The sequence below is a fragment of the Malaclemys terrapin genome, chromosome 5 (assembly GCF_027887155.1).
Source record: "Malaclemys terrapin pileata isolate rMalTer1 chromosome 5, rMalTer1.hap1, whole genome shotgun sequence".
NCBI classification, from domain to species: Eukaryota; Metazoa; Chordata; order Testudines; family Emydidae; genus Malaclemys; species Malaclemys terrapin.
This window is the reverse complement of record NC_071509.1, coordinates 28,350,555-28,367,881: the sequence shown is the minus strand read 5'-3', so window position 1 is coordinate 28,367,881 and position 17,327 is coordinate 28,350,555.

Below are 17,327 nucleotides of genomic sequence, written 5' to 3'. Positions count from 1 at the left end.
CATACTGTTTGTTGAGAGGAACTGTTTTGGCAGGGACACTGCCTGGAGAACTGTCTGAGACATAGACGCCGACTTTTAAATTTGCCAGGGGGTGCTCCCCCCGGCTCCACCCCAGAGCCTGCCCCACTCCACCCTTTCCCCCAAGGCTCCACCCCCACCCTACCTCTTCCCGCTCCCACTCCACCCCTGCCCCACCTCTTCCCGCCCCGTTCCACCCCCTCCCCCAAGTACACTCCACCCTCATCCTCCCCCCTCAACTCCAGCACCTCCTGCACACCATGGAACAGCTGATCTGCGGTGAACGGGAGGAAGGTGGTGGGAGGAAGGGGGAGGCGCTGATTGGTGGTGCTGCCGGCGGGCAGGAAGCACTGAGGGGAGAGGGATGTGCTGATAGGGGGACTGTGGGTGGGAAGCACCCACGGAGTCAGTGCCTATGGTGTCTGAGAAGACATGAGGCTGGAGAAGCCATGTTGTAAGCAGCCACAATAAAATTGGAGTCTGTTAATAATCTTGTGTCCGAGTGAGATCTTATATGGCAGATGATCCAGATACAAAGCATAAAACAAAGACAATGCCTGGGTCAGAAAGACATTTATACCTCAGTTGAGGAATTATATTGGTTTAAAATTAATAAGTTGACTGGAATACTGCAAAACCAGTATCTATTACCTGGATCTAGTGGGTTACTTGAGCCACTACCTGAGGAGGTATAGCAAGAGACAGGAGGCCAGATCATTGAGTTCAGCCAATTAGCGTTTTAGGCTAACCTTCTGCCCCCCTATTCTAGGGCTGGTTGTGGGCCAAACTGGCCTCTGTAATACCTTACTGTCAGACTCAGGTTCACAGGGCTCGGGTTGCAGGGCTGTTTCATTGCTGTGTAGATTTCTACGCTTGGGCTAGAGCCCAATCTCTAGGATCCTGTGGAGTAGGATGGTCCCAGAGGTCAGGCTCCAGCTCAAGTCTGGACATTTTGAAACAGCCCCTAAGCCCAAGCCAGCTGTATGGGCCCGTCAGGGGAAGTGGGGGAGGGGTGGGGAGGGGGATTCTTCACTGTGCGCACATACCCAAAGTGACCAGTACGCTAACTTGAAAGGCAGAATTAGCTATCACTTGTGTTTTGGGTAGATTGTAAAATTCCATTTGGTTATTTTTTTCTTCTTTATAAAGTTTTAAGAGGCAGCTTCCTTTCTTCTCTTTTAGAAGTGGAATGATCGATAAATAACCTGAAATACAATCATTCTTGGTGTGTTTTTAGTTGTGAGTTGCATGTTGGGGGGGGAGGGGGTAGATGGGAGAACTGAGCACAAAAGAATTGAAAACAGCCTTTCCTCACTCACAAGTGTTAGAGGGAAAGAAAGAGAAGGATGCACTGAACACCATTTCAGAACGCACTTGGGGGCCTGGCTTTGCTTCTCACTGGTGTAAATCAGGAGTAATCCCATTGCAGTAAGAGAATTACACTGGTGTAAGAGATCAGAATCAAGCTAGGTTTTGCTCCACAATGCAAGGCTGATAGAGTGGATGAGGGTGTGTGTGTGTCCATTGGAATGTAAGCAAAATTGGGCTGGCTCAGTGAAAGATTCCAAACTGGGAAATTGGTTCATCAGAATTTTTCCTGTCAGCTCTACCTAGTACCCTCTGAATACGTCCCCTTCAGCATCCCTGCAGAGCTAGTCACAATTTACCACTCAAACTCTAAGCAACCTGATAGTTTTCATTTTCACACAAGTCAACCAGCCTGCATAGGAGAAGTAAATAGTCTCATTACAGCTGTATTTTCTAGTAAATAGATAAAAGATTTGCTTTTCATTCTTTGTAACACGTGAAATAGGGAAATAAATGCTTTGCTCCTGTAGCTAAGGAAATTTGAAACAAGTCCAAACAGCTTCTCTCTGTTGAATTTATACAACAGCAGCTCTGAGCTCATAAAAGTATATCACTGTGGAACTTACAAATATGGCTTCATATTTATTACTCTTGCAAAGATAATTTGCAGCAATAAATAATTTACACTCATCTTTTCTGTGTATCCAAAACCTGGGTCATATAATCCCTTCGGATTTTCCTGAATATCTATAACATGGGTTTCATAGTCCCTTTGCTCTGTGTGTGGAAATCCCAGTGATATCAATGAGATCTAATGTGCATGCAACAAGGAGAGTACATAGTCTATGCATATTGCTCTCATTAGTTATATTTAATTACATCCCAGATATAGCACCCTTTTTATGTTGAGTAGTACCTTACTGCATGAGTAATTCAATTTATTTCATAAAATCATAGAACTGGAAGGGACCTCGAAAGGTCATCTAGTTCAGTCCCCTGCACTCACGCCCGCTGACAGAAATTCCGGGCCCCAAAGCCAGGGCCAGCGCTGTCACTAGGGGGAGCGGGGCATGGGGCGGAAGTGACGAATCCGTCACTTCTAGGACTGCCCACGCTGGCCCATGGGGCCCCCCCAAAGCGCGGGGCCCAGAGCAGTCTCGAGTGCCTAGGCACCCTGCAGCCCACCTGGGCGATTTAAAAGGGCCCGGGGCTCCCAGCTGCTACTGCAGCAGCCCCTGGACCCTTTTAAATTTCCCGGGCCCCTGGACAATTGCCCCTTTTGCCTCCCCCCGCAACCCCCGTTGGCGGGCCTGCCTGCACTCATAGCAGGACTAAGTATTAGACCATCCCTGGCAGGTGTTTGTCTAACCTGCTCTTAAAAATCTCCAATGATGGAGACACAACAATCTCCCTAGGCAATTTATTCCAGTGCTTAACCATCCTGACATGTAGGAAGTTTTTCCTAATGTCCAACCTAAACCTCCCTTGCTGCAATTTAAGCCCATTGCTTCATGTCCTATCCCCAGAGATTAAGAAGAACAATTTTTCTCCCTCCTTGTAACAACCTTGTATGTACTTGAAAACTGTTCATGTCCCCTCTCAGTCGTCTCTTCCCCAGACTAAACAAAGCCATTTTTTTCAACCTTCCCTCATAGGTCATGTTTTCTAGACCTTTAATTATTTTTGTTGCTCTTCTCCAGACTTTCTCCAATTTGTCCACATCTTTCCTAAAATGTGGTACCCAGAACTGGACACAATACTCCAGTTGAAGCCTAATCAATGTGGAGTAGAGCAGAAGAATTATTTCTTGTGTCTTGCTTACAACAGTCCTGCTAATACATCCCAGAATGATCTTCATTTTTTGATTTTGTTTTTTAATCCGTGTTACATCATTGACTTATATTTAGCTCATGGTTCACTATGACCCCCAGATCCCTTTCTGTAGTACTCTTCCTAGGCAGTCATTTCCCATTTTGAACTGGTGCAACTGATTGGTCCTTCCTAAGTGGAGTACTTTGCATTTGTCCTTATTGAATTTCATTCTATTTACTTCAGACCATTTCTCATTTGTCCAGATCATTTTGAATTATAATACTATTCTCCAAAGCACTTGCAACCTCTCCCAGATTGGTATCATCCGCAAACTTTATAAGTGTACTCTCTATACCATTATCTAAATCATTGATGAAGATATTGAACGGAACCAGAACCAGAACTGATCCCTGCGGGACCCCATTCATTAAAGTGTATCCAGTAAGGTCTTTTATGAAAGCTTGTAATGTTCTGAACTTGATGGTCATTATGAGATATATATACAGACTAGTTGTGAATCTACGTATTTTTTGTGTCTATAGAAAACTGTGCTCTTCATCTGTTCTACAACTTCAACTGCACCTCACAGCAAGGGTTTGCACTCAAGTAGCCAGAGAGGCACCTCCCTAGCCAGGTGTTTACACAACACTGGCTTCAAACAACTATCTATTGTCCAGCCCAGGAAAAGACAATGATGGACCATTAGAATTAACGGGAAGACACTGAGTTATCAAGTCAAGAGGAAATTTCCCCATGCCCAAAGAAAAAGCCTTTTAAATGTAGGCTTGGGAGTGACTTTTTTTATCCAGAATTTGAGGGACAGTCTGGTGTCAGGAGGCTGCCCTTGACCACTGGATCCTTCCCACAGGTAGAGGGAATGCTGAGAAACTGTCTTAAGGCATTAGGTGAATGGATTTTGTCTAATATGAAAGAGTAAAACCTGAGGTTGCACTTCTATGTTTCACCAAAGGAGATTATGATAGCCAATGGCTGAAGTAGCCTCTGCACCTCTCTACATGCTTCCCCAATTGGTGGGGGTTAGGACAGGAAGATCTGCAAAGAAGCAGATCTTCTGGGTCTACCCCTCTCCAAGCCCATCCCTGCCTGGCCCGCACCTGCACTCCTCCCTTCTCCCACATAGTAGTGCTGCCATGCAGGGAGATTGTACTGTGCCAATTGTCACCCCATATCCAGCTCTCCCTCCTTACACAGCAATATCACATAAATTCCCCTGCAAAGGGGGCCCTCTGCATCCACAGAAGAGGAGGTTCTGTTTGGCCTAGTTCCTTGACAAGCTATAGCATGAAGTTTTGATTGCACCACAATTTTGGGGAGTTGGATCCATTCCTTAGTCTATTTTACTATTCTCCCCCCCCCCTTCTTTCTGTTAAACTAAATATTCCTTAGGTCAAGTGAAAGCCATTCTCTCTAGTGTTGTATTGCTATAAGTTCAATTTCTGATTGCAATCAGCCCAGCAGCTAGGGGAAATAACAGACAAATCCCCAGATATTTATACTGAAATATTTGGGCTTCATTCTCCTTTAACTTATACCAGTGCAAATTGATTTCAGCTGAGTTACTGCTGGAGTTACATAAGTGCAAAACTGGTGCAAGTCAGGAGAGAATTTTTCTGTGAGAAAATGCTGGTAGGTGACCTGCATTTACTGCACATGTTCCAAAGAGATCCCTTTAGTGAGTATCTGGAAATTGTGCTAGGAGCTAGGGCTATGCGGAATCTCAAAACTCACCTCTTTTCCATGTCTTCGTATAAGTTCAAAGTACCCTTACTATTACTTATTACCCATCCTCTCTCAGCACTTTCATTGTGAGGATTTGTTGTTGTTTTTTCCCAGGCCTTCACAACCTCACCTAACAGGCAATTTCTCATTTAGATTTTCCTCATACCTCATATTCCTATATCACCTCAGGTGGTCGCTTTTCATCTGCTAAATTTTGTTTGCCTTGTCTGCATTTTGTTATGTAATTTCATTCCTCCATCTGACAGGTCAGTTAGTTGTTTATACTGTGTGTGTATGTATATATTATTTCAAAGAGAATACGGACACTGAAGTTTGAAAATGTTGGAGCACATGACTTGTCACAAGGCAGCGACAGAGTCCGTTAGTTAGGAGTAGACCTCAGGATGACTAGAGCTGGGTGAAATGTTTTGGTCCAAAGTTTTGTTTCAAAGAAAAATGAAGATTTGATTACATCAAAATGTTTCCCGAATTCACGTTCGCTTCACTGAATTATCCATTTAGAAAATGAGAGCCCAAAAGCCAAAACGTTTCATTTCAACATTTCAGAAGCCAAACACTGTGATTTTTTAAATTTGAAATTGATACTAGATCTGTCCCTTCACTTAAAGCCTGAGAGCCTCATGAGTGAGTTCTGTGGAGCATTGCTCCAGCAGCAAAGGGAGGGGAGAGGCCCCCATCCTGCCTCTGCTCTGGCCAGTCATGACAGGTGCCCTGGTGCTGGCAAGCTCAGCCTGTCTCATAGTCAAAGTTGTGGCTAAGTGTTTGAGTCCGTGTGACTCCTGGCTGGTGTTCGTGACTGATTGGGCTGGCCGGGCTCCTGCTGAGTGATAGAGCCAATTCTGGGATTAAACTTCTATTTAAAAAAGTCAAGAGCACTATAAGAACCAGAAGAGACACCTCAGGATTTCCTAGTTTGAGCACTTGATTTGAGACAAAGTATTGTTTGCCTCAGAAGAAGCTGACTTTGACCTAAGATACACGACAAAATCTGTTCCTCCATTCAGTCCTGACAGGCCTGTGGAATAACAGCATTCAAACTGTGATGCAACCTTATTTAAAAGATAATCAGTTGGCGGATGAGACCTTGTTTGAGAAGTTGCATGCTGCTGCCTGTGATGACGTAGAGAAACAGCAGAAATGAGGGAATGGAGCACATGCAATGGCAGTAGCTTGTAAATTCTGTGCAAGTCACCCTAAAGAGCAAAGAGCAACAGAGGGTCCTGTGGCACCTTTGAGAGTAACAGAAGTATTGGGAGCATAAGCTTTCGTGGGTAAGAACCTCACTTCTTCAGATGCAAGTAATGGAAATCTCTAGAGGCAGGTATATATCAGTGTGGAGATAACGAGGTTAGTTCAATCAGGGAGGGTGAGGTGCTCTGCTAGCAGTTGAGGTGTGAACACCAAGGGAGGAGAAACTGGAAACAGTTTCTCCTCCCTTGGTGTTCACACCTCAACTGCTAGCAGAGCACCTCACCCTCCCTGATTGAACTAACCTCGTTATCTCCACACTGATATATACCTGCCTCTAGAGATTTCCATTACTTGCATCTGAAGAAGTGAGGTTCTTACCCACGAAAGCTTATGCTCCCAATACTTCTGTTACTCTCAAAGGTGCCACAGGACCCTCTGTTGCTTTTTACAGATTCAGACTAACACGGCTACCCCTCTGATAAAGAGCAAAGGTGAGAGAGGGAAGCAGCACCTCCTGCCAAGGGAAAAGACGTCTCAAAAGGTTACTCATTGATGAAAGAGATAAGAGAACTAAAGGCAGTAATGATGAACTCAAAGGGGAGAAAACCCAAAATTAAAACATTAAAGGAAGCTGCCTAGGTGCAGACCAAAAGCACTGATAATGATATGAGCTGACAGACAGAAAGGCAACTCCAGAGAAGAGGCTACAGACAATCTGACAGAGGCAGTACTTTGTGAGCACTGTTTCAGGTGTGGTGATAAAGAACACCACCGGTCAGGATGTCATGCAGGAAAATCACAAGAGAGCAGAAAAAAAGCTGACACTGCATCTGATTTAACCAGAGAGGCCCACATTTGCCATCTAACACACAAGCAGCAAACCATAGTAGCTCATTTAGTTGGTACGAGGATGTGTGTCCTCACTAAAGTAAAAACTCAAGCCCTATAGGACACTGGGGCACAGAAGTGCATGATCTGGTGTCAGTGGGTGGAAGAATCTTCCAGGGGCATGCCTTAGGAAGCTTGAAGAATAACTGGAAATAGAAGATGAGCTAGATCTTAAAGCTCCCAGTGGAACTTAAATCCCTTAAGAAGGGATGTATTGAAGTCCAGTTCCAGTTAAGTAAAGATGATGACATCTTGACTGTTCCTATGCTGGTTAGTCCACACAAATTAGAGAACCTGATCATTGGCTACTACATAATTGAGGAGATAGTCAAACACCACTGCTGGAATTCACCAGATGAGGCACCAGCACAGAGTTCCATTAACAATGTGCAGTTCCTCAGGTCATGGAAAAAGGGGAATCTCTTATAAACTGCATCAGAAACAACAACAACTCATAAAACCTGTGCATGCTTAAACATGTGCATGCTTAATTATCCCCAAAGAAAAAAACATTAATGTAACATGCTGGGCTTATACAGCCCTGGATACTGAAAGTTTAACAGCAATGCAAGAGCCAGATGCTGCTGCTTAGTGGCCTCGGATCTGGACATAAAAGAAACACTAGTCAAAATATCTAAAGGATAGTCTTCCCAGATTAATATCTCTGTGATTAATTCAATAGAACATGACATCATTTTGAAAAGACAAACGGTGCTGACAAGTTTACAGAAAATTAAATCAAAATTCCAGGGGTTACTGGGGAAATAAAATCCTCACATGTATAACAGTGAAAAAAGAGTAATGGTGGTATCAAGGATGAAGCCAGCAAATTGGAGAACAGCCTCTAAGCAAACGGGATGATTGAGATCTGTGACCCTGAGCCACTTAGAGATACAAAGGAAAATGGCCCAGCAAATACTGAAAAAGGAGATCAAAGCTTTCTCCAGAGATGGAGACAAGGGCCAGATCCCTAGTCTGCAGATGCATACCAAGATACCTGACTAGCAACCCATACAGAAAATGGACATCTTGGTGCCTCATTCACTATATGAAGAGTGAAAAGAATATCTGTACGATCTTCTAAACAGGAGATGGATCACAAAATCTATGTAATCTTATTCATCACTAGTGGTATGTGTCCAGAAAAGGTATTGCAGTCTAAAACTCTGAGTACACTATCAGGAATTGAATAGAAAAACCATACCAGACAGGCAACACATCCCTCAAATCAGAGTTCTGAATGGATTAGGATGTAGATGTTGGTTCTCAGCCATAGATCAAGGGAAGACCTACCATCAAGGTCTGATGGGTTAGACCTCTTGGGAAGCCACATAATGTGCTGAGATACCACTGAGTCTACCTGTTCTGCCAGCATGGGCCCCCTTTAACCTGTTTTGCTGAGCTAGGCTCTTAAAACCTCCTCTAACACTCATACATAGACAGGGTCACACCCAACTGCAGATCAGCTCTGGGAAGACTCAGCTTAAGGGACTTGCTCCAGCACTCAGATGTCCAACTCCCTTGGAGTGAAGACCCAAAGCTATGATATGAAATTCACCCTCTCCCTCAATGTGGAGAGAGGTGTGCACACTTCTTGCCCTTCCAGTTAAAAAGTACAGAAACTGGGTTTAATAATAAACAAAACAAATTTGATTAACTATAAAAGTCAGATTTTAGGTAGTAAAAGGGGTAACAAGCAGAACAAAGCAGATTACTAAGCAAATTAAATCAAACACGCAAACAAAGCTAGTTTCACTAAAGAAATTGGTTACAAATAGTATTTCTCACCCTAGATACTGTTGCAAGCAGTTTGCAAAGTTTCTGTGGTTCAGAGTTCCATTTATATTCATTTTCAGATTGGACCCATCTCAGTCTGGACTCCTTGCCTTCCCTTTTGCAGTCTTTCTTCTTGGGCAGCCAGGCCATGGAGAGGAGGAGTCCTGTTTGCCTTCCTTCCTACCCTTAAATAGGATTTACATAAAGTGGGAATCCTTTGTTTCCCAAACTTGACACACACACACCCCTTCCCTTACAGTGTAAAATTATAAGAAGTTCCAGGTAATGTTTTAGTATCAGGTGACAAGACCACCTGACTCTGTAGGATCACAGCATCCATGAGTCAGTGGGAGTATGGAGCATCCACAGGAAGGCCAAGCTTTTCACAGTTCATTGTCCTCGCTGATGGACCATCCGCCCTGTCTGGCTTTTCCATTGTTGTACCTGAAGTGTTAGCAGTGAGCGTCACCCAAAGTAGCATAGTTGAAATACAGATACATATTCATATTCCTAACTTTAGATACAGAAAAGATACAGGCATACAAATTGGATAATTGCATTCAGTAAATCATAACCTTTCCAATGATATCTCACCTGAGCTATCTTACAAAAAGTATATCTCAGTTATGTTATATTTATAACTTATTCATGAGATTATTGCCAGAGGTTTGGTCACTGACCAATGCGGAGGCAGTATGTCTAAAATCCCTTTTTGGCTTTGGGTATACATCCTCCAAGTATTACCAAACACTGTGATGTCATTCATAGGCGTTTTTGCAAAGTTCTGGGTTGCTGTTCCCAGATTGCTAGAAAACATTGTGGTGTGTAGCATTGTGTACATAATGCAGATGTCAATATCCTTTAAAGTGTAGGTGTCTTGGCATTTACCCACCAATGCCAGGAGGTGGTTTGCCTCGGTTTCCCCTTCCACACAGCAATCTAGATTGGTTACGCTTTCTCTGCTGTGCCCAGCTCTAAGCCTGTTTACAGGTATTAGCTAAGAAGCAGTATGGTTATAGGACTTTCTTGTTACCACTCCCAGTCAGTACCAAAGACACTTTCAAAAATCATGCATGTTACACATTTTTTAAGTATTTACCACCAGTATCAAATTCTTTGTCTTAACCCACAGTGTGTGTAGTAAGAGACATAAATTTACCAGCAAATTCATGACAGAGTGGTGCTTCCAAATATGATTACCATACCATGCCTTCTGTCTAAACAGATCAGTTTGTTCAGCATTTATTGTATTTCTCATCCCCTCAGTAACTTACTTTGGGTATGTCTTTGGGGTTTTGGCAAAGTAAGGAGACCTTGTATGTTACTGGCCAACCCCCTATGGAGTTGCATTTCCTCTCCAGGATTAAGCCCCTGCAAAGAATCCACCCACTCTCCTGAGATTCCTTTGTGTTGTTCACCCTGATCACTCAGTGTCTGATGCTTAGCTGCGGGGAGGGGTTTACCTGCCCAGGAAGTGGCTGTCTCTGTCCCTTGATCAGGTGGATCATTAGCATGTTCACAGACACCAAAATCCCCCCACCCGGCCTTAAAGAGACAGAGCTAGTTTTCACAAGTACAGCAGGAAAAAACATTTTGTGGAAGTGGAGCCTGGAGTGGGGTATCCTCAGTCACCCCTCTCGCTGTTCCCAAGAGGTATGATCCTCAAGGAGGTCAGATACACAGTCCCCCCTTAAAGCCTGAGCCACAGGTGAGGTGCCTGGGATTACAGATGCAAATCCAGCAAATTTCTCCTGGGCAAACTCTTCCCTGTAATGAGTGGGGAAACATTCCTGTACTCCCCCACATTCCTTCTTAACTTCTTTCTCTGGGTCCCCTGTCAGGGCACACACCCCTGTGCTCCCTGGAGGGCAATCTGTCCCCTGTCCAGCTGTGGGCTCACAGCTACCAGCCATGACTGACCCTTCACTGGCAATCCCTGTACCCTCCTCCGTCTTTGAATTGGGCTGGCCTCCAGTTACAGAGTCCATGGAATCCTGACCCCCCGCAGAGGTTTCTCAGATCCCACCTTCCCCCTAAGGCTTCCTCCAGGACACATCTCCCTATGCATCCTAGAGCAGGATTTATTCCTTGCTTAACTGTAACTTCCTGGCAGCCAGCAACCTGGACAGTATCCCTACCATCAGGTAAAACATTCCCCTCCCCTGAGGAAACAGCCACTGGACAGGAGCTGGTTCTACCCACACCTTGTGGCAAATTGCTTTGCACTCCTGGAGAGGAATTAAAGAGACACTCTCCCATTTCCTCAGCCGTTTCTGTAGCTTTGCTCCTTCTCATTGGGGATTTCTCCTCATTATCCAAAAGAATTTGTGTTGGGTTCTGAGAAACCGCAGCCACGGTTAACTCAACTTGCAAATCCCCAGCTTCCAAGTGCAGTTTAGCCAAAGGCACAAGGATTGTGTGATCCCCTACTAACAAAAGCTCTGCCATCTGTCCCGGCAGTATGTTTTTCTCCTGACCACAGAGATTTCTGCACCAGTATCTCACCATGAAGGGAATTCTCTGCTATATATTTTGACAGCCTTCAAGTGCTTACTGCCTGGCTGTGCAGTGGCAACCTTTACAAATCCTGTGTGATAAGTGGCAACTGCCTGAGGTGCCTCTGTGCTCAGGGTAGCAGCATTTCCATGAGTTGCCTGATGCTTGTTCTCACTCAGCATAGGGCATTTATTCCTCAGGTGCTCAGTGGAATTACAATGATAGCACTTTTTGGATTCTTCTGCTTTTACAGGAGATTTGGGATGAGGACTGGAGGAGTGAACATGGGGAGGTGAGAGTTCAGCCTCCCATCCACCCTCCTTCTTCCCAGAGGTAAAACCTTGCTTCCCACCAAACTTTAACCCTTCTGCCTGTGATTTATTACTACTAGGTGCTTGGAATTGCTCAAATTTATCTGCAAATACTGCAAATTAATTAATTGTTTCCACCTTTTTATCCCATAAACACTGTTTTACATCATCACTAGACATATTCAGGAACTGTTCCTGAGCAACCAAGTCATACATTCCTTCAAAGCTTGTAATACTTTTTCCCCCTCACCCACTTATCCAGTAGATCTCTCATTTGGTTCACATAAGCCACATTACTTAATCCAGGCCCACTCTTAAGGCTTCTAAATTTTACTCTATACATTTTAGGTGTAATCTGAAACTGTTTCAAAACCAAATACTTAAATTGACCAGAATTGAAGTATCACCGATTGCCATCTTATTGAATATATCCAGGGCTCTCCCAGTCAACTTTGCAACCCAAGTGGTCATTTTTTGATCATCAGGAATTGCATGGATCACACATATTTCAAGATAATGAAATATTCAGCAATATCACCAGACTCGTTGTATGCTGGATACAACCTCTCCCACTTGTGGATTTTTGGAGAGGGGGAGCCCCCTGGTGGGGGGGGTTCTGTCTCTTCCACTCCAATATGGCCAGTTCATGCTTCTGAGCTTCCCTTTCCCTGTCAGCCTTGAGCTGCCTCAGTTCCATGGCTCTCTCATGGGCTGCTTTCTGGGCCTCATGTTCTTTGTCAGCGTCCAGATGTCTCAGTTCCAGGGCCCTCTGATGTGCAGCCTTCTTCTATCAATTTCCATCTGTTTTAATTCCATCCATCTCTTATGTTCTTTTTCCCTCTCATCTGCCTGGAGCCAGCAGAGCTCCAACTTTTTAGTAGCTTCACTTTCACTCATTTTGCTGTTTTTCCTGTCCCTAATTCTCTTGCCCAAAATAAACAAACAGAAAATAACAAACCAGTAACCACTTTGCCTGGTCTCTAGTCATCACACTTAAAACTCACTTAAAATCACCACCAGAGTTTCAGGGCACTAAGCTGTGCACACTATCCTGCCGACTACGCCATTGTGACCAGTTAGACCCCTTGGGAAGCCATATGATGTACTGAGATACCACTGAGTCTACCTGTTCTGTCAGCATGGGCACCCTTTAACCTGTCTTGCTGAGTTAGGCTCTTAAAACCTCCTCTAACACTCACACACAAGCAGGGCCACACCCAACTGCAGATCAGCTCCGGGAAGACTCAGTTTAAGGGACTTGCTCCAGCACTCAGATGTCCAACTCCCTTGGAGTGAAGACCCAAAGATACAATATGAAATTCGCCCTCTCCCTCAATGCGGAGAGAGGTGTGCACACTTCTTGCCCCTCCCCAGTCACAAATTAATAATTTACTAATAAACAAAACAAATTTGATTAACTATAAAAGTCAGATTTTAATAGCAAAAGGGGTAACAAACAGAACAAAACAGATTACTAAGCAAATGAAATCAAACATGCAAACTAAGCTAGTTTCACTAAAGAAATTGGTTACAAATAGTATTTCTCACCCTAGATATTGTTGCAGGCAGTTTGCAAAGTTTCTGTGGTTCAGAGTTCCATTATATTCATTTTCAGATCGGACTCCCGTCTCAGTTTGGATCCCTTGCCTTCCCTTTTGCAGTCTTTCTTCTTGGGCAGCCAGGCATGGAGAGGAGTCCTGTTTGCCTTCCTCCCCACCCTTAAATAGGATTTACATAAGGTGGGAATTCTTTGTTTCCCAAACTTGACCCTTCACCCTTCCCTTTCAGTGTAAAGTTACAAGAAGTTCCAGGTAATGTTTTAGTATCAGGTGACAAGACCACCTGACTCTGTAGGATCACAGCATCCATGAGTCAGTGGGAGTATGGAGCATCCACAGGAAGGCCAAGCTTTTCACAGTTCATTGTCCTCACTGATGGACCATCTTCCCTGTCTGGCTTTTCCATTGTTGTACCTGAAGTGTTAACAGGGGCATCACCCAAAGTAGCATAAAATACAGATACATAGTCAATATTCCTAACTTCAGATACAAAAAATATACAGGCATATAAACTGGATAATTGCATTCAGTAAATCATAACCTTTCCAATGATACTTCACATGAGCCATCTGGCATAAAGTATATCTCAGTTATGTCATATTAATATCATAAGCATATTTCAATAAAGAATATGGAATGACACGTCACACAATGTTTCAGGGCTGAATAAAGCCATCACCTCATAGCGTTCATGACTCCATGGGGCCTGTGTGAATGGGTTAGAATTCCATTTGGTTTAAACACATGCACCTATTGCCTTCCAGTGGTGTATGATACATAGGTTCATAGATTGCCGTGCCAGCAGGGACCATTGTGATCACCTAATTTGACCTTCTGTATAACACCTGCCATACAATTTCCTCAAAATAATTTCTAGAGCACATCTTTTAGAAAAAACTTCCAGTCTTGATTTAAAAATGGTCAATGATTTTCCCACCATGACCCTCAGTAAGTCGTTCCAGTGATTAATTACCCTCACTGATAAATTTACACTTTATTTCCAGTCTGAATTTGTTTAGCTTCAACTTGGATTGTATATACTCCCCCAATTTTTATGTCATCTGCAAACTGTATAAGTGATGATTTTATGTTATCCTCCAGATCATTACTATAAATGTTAATGAGAGTAGGGGCAAGAACTGATCCCTGTGGGACCCCATGAGAAACACACCCATTTGATGATGTATGGAAGAGTGTCTTGCGGAAATCAAGGATGAGGTATGTATTCCACACCTGGATGATATCCTTGTGAACAGTAGCACTTTTGAATCTGAAAAATGCACGGAGAGTACTGCGACAATTAGAGAGCCCTACATTAATCGGAAATGGTGGTGTCTGCTGAAAGTTATAAAATGGATCCTGCTAACCTCCTGGTGGTTCATGCACTTGCAGAGAAACTACGAAGAACTACAGGGAAACGTCATACCCCTGTATGACTTGTTGACTGTTCCAATGGAATCTGACACACACCACCATCAACAGTAGTCTCAGAAAAAAAAGGCAAAGGGCAAGGAAAGGGATCTGGACAGATACCCTTCAAACAGCCAGTTACCTGGACTGAGTAACATCAAAGTGTCTTAAACCACCTGATTGACTGCCTGGTTATAGCCACGAATAATAATTTTGTCTTTCTCTTTCTCTTTCATGTAGATGCTTTCAATAAGGGACGAGATGCAGCCTTGTACCTATGTCAGTAAGGTAAACTAAGAGTCATTGGTTATCGGTCAAGAACACTGACTGCAGCTCAGAAGAATTATCACCTTCACTCAGGAAAGCTGGAGTTTCCAGCTTTGAAATGGGACATAACCAACAAATGTTGTGATTATCTCTATTAAGCAATTCTTTGTGGTTTGCAGTGAAAACAACCTGCTAACGTATCTCTTCACTTCTGTCAGGCTGAATGCCACAGCAAACTGGTGGGCTGCAGAATTAGCTGACTAACTTCAAAGTTAGATATCATCCTCGGAAATCTAATGTGGAGACAGATGCTTTATCCATCATGCCCCTTTATGTGGAAAAATATATGACAGAATTCACAGAAGAGACAAGTAAGGCGTTGTTAGTGTTGTCTTACAGTCCTTGGATGTGCCTTACCATTTCTTTGTACCTTGGTTAGCAGCTATTACTGCCAATTCTTTTGCAGTAGAACACTTCTCCCTGGGCATTAAATCCACTAAAGTCTATTCCATGAGAAGACCTTTTGGCAGCTCAGAAGGAAGAGCCACCTATTGCTAAAATTCTTCGTTTTAAGTCCTTGGGGGGCACAAATTGAATAGCTGAGAAAAGACAAGAGGATGTGGCAAAATTGCTGCCTTGATGCATAAATGGTATGTGTTGCATTTGGATACAAATGAAATATTTTTATCAGAAAACCAAAATCAACTGACATTATGTGAAAAAGACAAAAAGGCAGGTGTGTCAAGAACTACATGAAGAGATGGGACATTTTAGGGGTAGAGCAAATAATCAGGCTTGCAAAGCATCAAACATTATGTCACTAGATTCTGTACATACATCAAGTAAAAGAAACCTCACTTCTATCATTTTTATTGCATTCTAGATTTGAGTTAATAAAATTGTTGTTCCCTGAATTCAGAATAATGTTATAATATATGAGTTTACAATCTTATACCTCTCAAACTAAGGAATTCTATAGGTTGAATTGGTCACAAAACATATTTGCCATCTACGGGCCTCTCTCTCCCCCCATCTTTAACATTTCCAGAGTCATAAAACAAGAAATCTGTGAGCTTGGATTGTCCTAAATTGCTTAAGGGGTTACTATGGTACTGCAACCTGACAACTTCCAACTTTGTTACGTAACATAGTTTCAATGCAGCCCATACAAAGAAACCTTTTTAACGTTTTCACAATTATGTTACTTTCAGTTTTGTGCTTTAGCTATCTTCCACCTCTGCATTTTAGAAGCAGATCAATCATGAGAAAAGGAGCACTGGGACAAAAGCAGAGGGAAGTTTTTAAATAACTCATTGTAAAATGAGTTCCACACTGCTACTGCACAATGAATCCAACACCCTATGCATAGTATACTCAATGGAATAGTATGACATTAAAGAGTCATGCACTCCTATGGAGTCTTTTTTCAAGCAAGATCCTATTTCACTTACCAAACAGAATGCATTCACACAACAAAGCTTCTCCCTTTAGAATGCCTGTAATACAGTAGTCATCCAGGATGTAGTGGAACAGTGGCAACATCAGGCAATGTCTTTTCCATATCCTTCTTTTAAAATCCATGAAGGAAGTATGATTGAATACCTAAAATATTGCATAGGTGGTTCTGACATCCTTTCCCATTCTAGTTTTGGGAATTCTAGTTTCCTTTTCCTAATTTATTATTACTCCATTGACAAAACTTAAATTTAGTAAATGTACAGTGATTGTAGCACTCTTCTCTCTCAACCTAATTTCCCCAGATTGAAAGAAATACTATCACTGTCTTGTAAAACAAACCTGATTTCATTTTTTGAGGAGCCCATAAAACAAAATGTGTTTTAATATAGCCAAATGCAAAGTTATACATCTAGGAAGAATGACTGCATCCCATACAGAACATTTCACCTACATGTACGCCTACATTTGCATCTAGGAACATGTCAGACCTATAGATTGGGAGACTATATCCTGGAAAATAGGTATTCTGAAAAGAATTTAGGGATTATAGTGGACAGACAACTAAATATGAGCAGTGGGGGTGATACTGTGGCTAAAAGGCTAATGGGATCGTTGGATGCATACACCAGGGAGTAGTGAGTAGGAGTTAGGAGGTGATTTTGGTGAGAGCACTGGAATACTGCATCCAGTTCTGGTTTCTACAGATTGAAAGAATGTTGAAAACGGAAGAGGGTGAAGAAAAGAGCCACACCAATTATTTGAGGGTGGGAAAAAAATGCCTTGGAGTGAGATTTAAAAAGCTCAATCTGTTTAGCCTCTCAAAAAGAAGATTGAGAGGTGACTTGATTATAGTGTACAAGTACATTCATGGGAGAAAATATTGGGTACTAAAGTGCTCTTTAATCTAGCAGAGAGAAGCATAACAAGGACCAATTGCTGGAAGATGAAGCCAGACAAACTTAAGTTAGAAATTACACATAAAAAAACAAGTGAGCATGACTAGTCATTGTAGGAAGCTATCAGGGGAAATGATGAATTCTCCAGATGGCTTCACAAGGGCTGGATACCTTTA